General features: G+C 45.5%; 1 pseudogene; it reads right to left on the bottom strand.

Annotated features, from left to right (window-relative positions):
- Window positions 1-6,421: 6,421 nt before the first annotated feature.
- LOC107109050 overlaps window positions 6,422-8,455 on the bottom strand; it is a 5,213-nt pseudogene continuing 3,179 nt past the window's right edge.

Raw genomic sequence — 8,455 nt, forward strand, 5'->3', positions numbered from 1 at the left:
AAATGTGTGTGTGATATTTGTTTATGTCTTGCAGCTCTCAAATAACTGATGTTTATTCTGTGTGGCTGTTACGTTAAGCAAGTTTGGCCACCGCTGCCCTATGGGGTATCCATAGGTCAACTGCAACTTGACAGCAAAGGGGGGGGGGGCTTGGTTTGGATCCAGCACAAAACTTCCACTTGTACTAGAGCTCTTGTACCCGTGGAAAAGCAAGAAAAAGATCACAGCAACCACTTGCACCAATTCAAACTTATTCTATCCTTACTTGCATATCCATTATCCCTAGCAGTTTCTTCATTCTCAAAATGGCTCCTCATAGTACGATATGGGAGAGGGAGATTTTTCCACAAGGTCTTGCATGCGTGTGCCATTGTGTATATGATCAAACTAGAAGAGAAGAAGAAGAGAAGAGACTGTATTTATACCCTGCCTTTCACTCAGAATCTCAGAGTGGCTGACAAACTCCTTTCCCTTCCCCTCCCCACAACAGACACCCTGTGAGGTAGGCAGAGCTGAAAGAGCTCTTTCCAGAACTGCCCTTGGGGGAGCAGCTCTGACAGAACTATGGCTTGCCCAAGGTCATCCAGCAGCTGCAAGTGGAGGAGTGGGGAATCAAACCCAGTTCTCCATGCACTTAACCACTACACCAAACTGAGAGATGTTGCACAAGAACATGTACAATCCCTTTCACAAGTTGATTTCTTTTTCTGCTTGCACATTGCTGGATACAACCTGTATAGAAATATTGATTCCTATGAACCCCTGCTGCCCCCTGGAATGTGTCTTGCTGATATCCTGCTGTGTTGATTTCCTGTTGAAGCCAAATAGAGAGGTTCAGACGGCCTCTATTGCCATGCCATAAAAAACATCCCTTCACACATCCATGCTGGAAGCTAGGCCAGCATGCCAGAAACTGCACGTAGCTCATGGGGAGGCTGGAGTTTGGGGATCATTTGACTGCAGAGGGTGTTCCCCAGACCTAGCCTATCCCCCACCCATTGCCATGACAACCCAAAAGTTGGACACCCCCTTCCTTCCCGTGATTGGCTGATGGCCACAGCTAGTCATGATTAGATTGGGGTTTTTATTTGTCTGACCCTTGGAGGAGAGCTCAGATTTTCCTTGCTCTCTCTACTGTTTGAATTCTACCTGGGAAATGCTGTCCCAGGTAGAACAAAGGACTGCTTTGTGAGCTGAAACATGTGCTTGCGAAGATGAAATTCTTGTTTCTCAAGATACCTGGACTCTTCCAATGGACAATATTGAACTCTTGGATGCTACCCTGATGTTGGTAACTATGCTTCTTACTGTTTAGTTAAGGCAAAACTTGCCTAGGCTTGTTACTTTGCAATCCTTATTAGTCTGTGCTAAGTTCTCTACTGAATAAACCTTATTCTTGTTTATAAATAGTGTCTGTATTGTGGTAACTGGACTTTAAGCCTAAAACTTGCAGCCTAAACCGCTGACCAATTGCGCTACCTTGGTAAGATTAACTGCACCTCTGAGTAGAGTTGCTAATGTGTAAAACCCACATGCCAGATGAGATTGTGGATCTCTAATCTCAGGCTGGCGAGGGATTAAATTTAGAGATCCTGGTGGCTATAGTGTTCTGAAGTCCAGAGGGCCTACCTTTCTGGGTTATTGTGTAATGTATTGAGCCAGAGTAGAGTTTTTCCCTCCATCCCTAGACTGGCCTGGGGGGGCAGAATCTATACACAACCGGTTAAGACTAAGTAGCAGGAGACCAACTGGGGGAGCTAGGGTTGCCAGCTCTGGCTTGGGACATTCCTAGAGTTTGGGGGTGGGGCCTGAGGAGGGCAAAGTCTGGGGAGATGAGCAGGCGGTAGTTATTGTGAAAGACCTCTGCCTGGGACCCTGTGCATCATCCACTGCATCAACTGCAGTGGATATGCATTTTGCATATATTACCCAAAGTTTAGGATTACTTAATTGGCTGCCAATCTGTTCCATTTTTAATGCTGTCCCATGGAAAACACCCTACAGTCTGTAGCTGGTATAGTCCACCACCTCATTCTGCTGTATGTGTAGACGAGGCTATGTTTGGGGTTTTTTTTACTGTATACGTAATGAGAAGTGGAGACTGGCTACAGGTGCCTATGACATACAGTGAGTAATATATAGGAGTTCTATGTAGACTGCATAGTTTTGACAAAAATGAGTGCCTTCCATATAAACATTTGGCAACATGGTCCCTTCAGCTCTTGAACTGGGAGGCCAAGCAAACTATAATTCCCATGAACCCTGTCAAAAAGTGTTAACTGGGGAAGGGTTGAGATTGAGAATTGTAATTACAAGAGAGGGTATGCCTCTTCAGGGCCTCTCCTGTGTCTATTTTTTGTTCTGCTGGTTAGTTTTCCACTTATGAAATGGGAAGCATGCTCTCAAGAAGCAGCAGCAGAAATCAGTACCTTATGCCATCTGAGCATGGACAGTTGAAGGAAAATGCTCCCAATGTGAAAAGTACTGAGACTTACTAGTGATTTCAGCTCTCATACTTTATTTCAGCTCAGAACAAGACAAGAGTAGCCAGCTCGCAGGTTGGTTTATATGTGCACAACCCCGCACCCCAAACACACCCACACACAAGTGATTGGCTATTTTCAGTGGCCGAGAGTTCCATAGGCTCTCGGCCGGGAGCCTAGCCCGCCGATAGGTGCCAGCTAGGATCCGCTTGTCCCATTGTTACTGAGAGCGAAGCTCGGTCGCTTCGCATAACTGCGTGGTGAAATGGCCGCCCACGCAGTCTGAGATGGATACATTACACAATGAAAGAAAAATGCTCCCAACAATTGAAGGGAAAATGCTCCCTGCTTAGCTTCTAAGACATCTCCAAGCCAAAGAAGGAAGTTATGCAATCATTTTCCTTTAACCAACCCTCACAGTGTTAGACTGTCTAAATGATTAAAGGATTACAGAATACACACAATAAGTAATCCCCCCCTTTCTTTTTTGGTAGCTCAAGAGTATGCACCAGAACAACTGAAGTTGCTCACATATCACCATCAGTTGTATCTCAAAATATGTAACTAGATTTCTGAGGAACAGCATTAGACCACAATGACTACAAAGTAGATTGCATTTATTTTTCTGTGTAAGGTGTAACCAGGCTCAAGTGATGGGATAATTACTGGTATTGAGCGCGGAGGGAAGGGAAGTAACACATGACAAAGATTAAGATGAGGGATGAGAATCCATGTGTAATGCACTCTAAAAACACAGACAGAGTTCCAAGGAGTTTGGGCTTGGTTTCCACTTCATTTCTTGTTAGCAAATCTTTCAGAAAATAAAAGGGATAACTCTGATTAAGAATATCATGAGGCAGGAGAGGCAGGTCCCATAACTGGGCAGCAGACCAATACATTTTTGGCTAGAAACCTGCATGGATACCACACATAGGCCATTTTTTGCTTTGCTGTTTAGCATTGGGGCTCCACCAGGCTGTTCAATGAGACAGGTATCTGGGCAGATATTCTCCCTGCGAATCAGACTATCCCTGTTTCAGTCCCCACATATGGCATCTTCCTGTTTGAGCTGACATTCCTAGAACATATTCTTAGGCGCAATCCATATATGCAATGAATGAAATGCTAGTTTCTTGAAAATACAAACAAGTGGACACTACATTGCGTAGGAAGCAGTTCCTGTGGTATTCTCAAGTGGATTCCAGGTTTCATGGAGCTCGGTGACAAAATACCAACATTAATACAACTCATTGCACAATATACCACCTGCATTTTGATTGTTAAAAGCAATTTATTTAAATCAGTAAGGTGGCGGTCACATGCGCAAGATAAAGCAGGGGGGAAGCGAGGCTATTTGCTCCGTAGGAACTTAACCCACACTTGCGCAATCACACAGTCCTTGGAAGCTGAGGGCACAGCCCGCCACTGCATGATCAGATGCAACCATGGGTGAGTCGGGTTTTGTTTTTTTGCTGTGTGTTTCCGGTGCGCTTCAACGAGAGACTGATTATTTGCATCTCCTTACTGAGGGCTCCCTATGCAGTGTGAGATGATGCGCATACCGAGACACGCCTTCCCCCCGCGATATCTGACCCGTGTGACCGGGGCCGCTTATTTGTATATCCCAAGACTATTTTCTTGATTCTTTTTTTTTTAAAAAAAAACAGCATTCGTTGTACAGCCCTTGTCCTTCCTATACCCTTCCAGCTTTAGCACCAACATCTGGAACTTTGCAAGTGAAAGCAAGTTTCATATAGTTTTCAACCTACCACAGTATAGCTGGGGCTTTAAGGTCCGCTGTAAGGGAGAAATCACTCTGAAGAGGTTACTTCTGTATACAATTTAAGTTAAAGTTGTGTAATCAGGATACTATACGTGTTGGAGCTCATGTGTTTGCTTGAAAGTCAGCTAATGAGTAACATAAACTTATTGCTATTGGAAATAGTGAATGGATTAAATTTTAGGTGCTACAAGCATGGACGGCTTCAAAAGGGAATTAGATAAGCATATGGAGCAGAGGTCCATCAGTGGCTATTAGCCACAAGGTATAGCTAGGGGCTCTGGGGCAAGTGATGCTCTGTCTTCTTGGTGCTTGGGGGGGGGTCAACAGTGGGAGGGCTTCTAATGTCCTGGCCCCACTGCTGGATCTCCTGATGGCACTGGTATTTCTGGCCACTGTGTGACACAGAGTGTTGGACTGGATGGGCCTTTGGCCTGATCCAACATTGGCGTCTCTTATTTTCTTATGTACAGAATATGTTTCTGGAAAAGACAACAAAACATAGGAGGAGGAGGTGAATTCAGGACCAGCATTGCAGAACAGAAACAACAGCTAATCCCCAACCATTCTGTAAGGGGAATGGAAACACCTGTATAGGAAACTATCTCTTGAGGAAAGTATGTTTGAAAATCTCTAGTTATATGATGTGTGGTTGGCCTAGATATATAATTAGTTAACATTTCAAACAAAATCTAAAAATAGTATTGCCTCTGTCCCAACCAAAATATCTTATATTCCCTAAAAGCCTTCAAAGCAATAGAGCCTCAGAGTGCACACAAATATGCTCACTTATAATGTGAGAAAAATGCATAGGCACATAAAAACAATCACTAACTGTCACTCATTATCCAAGTGAGTTGCTAAAACTGCATAGAAATTAGCATTCAGTCCAGCAGACTGCCTTATCTCACCCTGGAAGTCATTCCCAAATAGATTTGGGGTGCCAGCCTCAAACAGACCATTCTTAAGACACTGATGCTGTGACTTCTGCCAGCATACCTATGGATACGCTGATAGATCCAGGTAAGTAGCCATGTTGATCTGAAGCTGCATAACAAAGTTTGAGTCTGGTGGCACCTTTTAAGACCAACAAAGTTTTATTCTGGGTATAAGTTTTCATGTGGTATCTGAAGAAGTGTCCTTGCACACAGAAGCTTATACCTTGAATAAAACCTTGTGGTCTTAAAGGTGCCACTGGACTCAAACTTTGTTCTATAGATATGCTAGTATACCTTCATGATATGCTGGTATATTGTCAGGATATCCCAGCATAGTGTTTAGGATGGGACCATTACTGTTTTAAGGCAGGAGTTTTGCCTGGACAAACCCTCTAAGATATGAAGAAGGTCACACACATTTTCAGTTTTTATTGAAAAGTGTTAGAATTATTTGATCACAATGTATTATGAAAACAAAATGCTCCAGGACAATAATAGCAGAATACAGTTAGCTTGAGCATCAAGAATCAACATTCCGTTTTATCACTACAAAACCTTATTTATGTGTGTATTTATTTAGAAAATTTCTATGCTTCCTCTTCGCAGAACCTGCTTAAAGCAGTTAGCTGAAGAGTTAATAGTTTTGGACAAAAAATTAGGAAGTATTTTTCAGAAAATATTCTATATATTTGAAAGATACTTTGAAAGATACAATGAAATGAAAACCTTTCTCAAGCAATCACCCTTCTGTATAGTATAGTAAACAATACTAACTAAAATTATGGTATAAATAATATAATCAGGATTCAGATTATATTTTTTCCATTCCTTTCCCTTTATCCTCCTCCTCTAAAAAATTCAACACTAGATTTTATATATTAAAGCAGTATTTTAGAATATAATGGATTTCAGTGATATTTGGTTTTAGCTAAAACTTCTTCACATTTGAAGCTTTTTTCAAATCAATATGATGAAAATCAGTATTTATCTTATTAGATACTACTTTTAAAACATTCAAAATGCCAAACAAGAACGAGCTGTGCAGAAACATACAAAGGCTTAATTTTGTATTGTAAAGTTTGCCTTAGATTTTATAGGTAATTCCATGGACTTCATTTTACCTGGCATGACGTACTAACAAGAACCTTCTAATCTTGTTAGATTCCAAGTTTGAGATTCAAGCATCCTGTGCTTAGAGAGACCAGTAGATGAAGAGACAGCTAAACATACTGACTTTTAGAATATGCACTGGCAGGTCTTCTTTGTACATGATGGCTGTGGTAGGCTGTCTGTCACGAAGGCACTGAGTACCGATATGTTGCACTTTTTTTCATTACAATGACAAAAGCAACAAAGAACAGCTCCTCCAGCTATGAGGCAAGAGGCAAACGTCCAGCCAATGTAAAGAGCCTCCCCATGCTCTCGCTTCTGAGCCACTGTGACAACCGGATTGTAGAAGTCTCAGATGATGTTATGAACAACCCAGCTCACTGGGATGAACACAGTAATGCCTGCAACAATGAAAACAATGCCACCTGCTAGCGCAGTTACGGCAGCCATAACTGCACCAGATGTGATCGTCCCATAAGAAGAGAGTTATTTGAGCCTCATCCATAACACCGATGAAGATTTCTACCATGAGTAATTGTAAAAGCAAAACTGAAGAATCCAACGATCATTTTAGCTAAGCTCCTTTATATTTTAAAAGGACAGGGAAAGGAGATATTGTGTAGTGGGTTGCCGCATGGATGAATGACAGAGACTGGCGTAGTGCATAGCACGCTTTATTTGGTATACAACAAAAGACAACCCACAACGGACGGCAGGCCAACTATATACACACCCTGGGGACACACCCCTGGGTCCCATTGGCGGGTTTGAATCTCCCGCCACGGTCCCATTGGTTCCCCAGTGGAGGGACTAGGATCCTAGTCCCTATTGTTATGCCAGGTTCAAGCTCAGGAGTGTGTGCTGGCCTCTGGTGGCGGTCAGCAGACACAACATCCCTCCTCCCATAGTCCAGACCCTACCCTATGTTACATAGTCTTTTAGGTACGATGGAGACCATCGTACCCTATCTGACTATCGGGGGGTTGGTGCCTGGACCTCCGGGGTTCCAACCTCCGTGCTGGGCCCCGGAAGTGGTTCTGGAGTCTCTGCCTCAGCTGCCTCCGTTTCTGGGGGCTCCGCTGTGGCTGACGGGGTTCGGGTGTCCCGATGCGGGCGCTCGTGTGCTGGCAACTCACTCTCCAGGGCCTCGTGTGGTGCCTCCTCTCAGTTTGCCTGTTGACGTGGGCCCTCCTCAATGGGTTGATCGGGGAGCATTCGCCGCCGGAGCTGGTCGATGTGCCTCTTCCACACCTGCCCGCACTTCGTGGACACCTTGTACATGATGGTGCCCAAGGGGCGGATGACGCGGCCCGCGATCCATTCCGGGCCCCTGTCAAAGTTCCGGGCAAAGACGGGTTCCTCTGGGAAGAACCCGCGCGGTGCTTCCCTCTGCTCGGAGTCTTTCCGCTGGCCCGGGGCCCTGTCGGGATGCAAGCAGTCAAGTAGTATCGTGGGCTTCCGGCCCATTAACAGTTCTGCCGGGCAGCGGCCGCTTACCGGATTGGGCGTTGTCCTCTGCGTCAGGAGGAACCGGGCAATGCGGCATTCCCAGTCCCCTTCGGCTAACCGGCTGAGGGCCTCCTTCGCGGTCCTGACCATGCGCTCTGCTTGGCCGTTGGTCGCTGGATGAAAGGGGGCCGTCCTGATGTGCTGTATCAGGTTGCCGCTGAGGAACTGCTGGAATTCCTCGGAAGTAAACGCTGTCCCGTTGTCCGAGACGATGGTATCGGGCAGGCCGTGGGTGGCGAAAATCCTACGGAGGGTGCGGATAGTTGCCTTTGTGGACGTCGTGGAGACGGGACTGATCTCCAGCCATTTTGTGTAGGAATCCACCATCACCAAAAACAACAGTCCATGAAATGGTCCGGCAAAGTCTATGTGGAGCCGAGACCACGGGGTGCGGGTGGATTCCCATGGATGGTGCGGCGCTCCAGGTGAGCTGGGTCGAACGGCTTGGCAGGCTTGGCACCCTTTCACCCACGACTCTACCTCCGCGTCGATGCCGGGCCACCAGACGTAGCTTCTGGCTAGGCCTTTCATCCTTACGATGCCCGGGTGTGCCTCGTGCAGGGCTTGCAGCACTCTTTTGCGAAGGGCGCTGGGGACCACGACCCGGTCTCCCCACAGCAGGCAGCCCTTGTGCG

This window comes from Gekko japonicus, unplaced genomic scaffold (genome assembly GCF_001447785.1).
Source record: "Gekko japonicus isolate JY-2015 unplaced genomic scaffold, Gekko_japonicus_V1.1 scaffold2601, whole genome shotgun sequence".
Lineage (NCBI taxonomy): Eukaryota > Metazoa > Chordata > Lepidosauria > Squamata > Gekkonidae > Gekko > Gekko japonicus.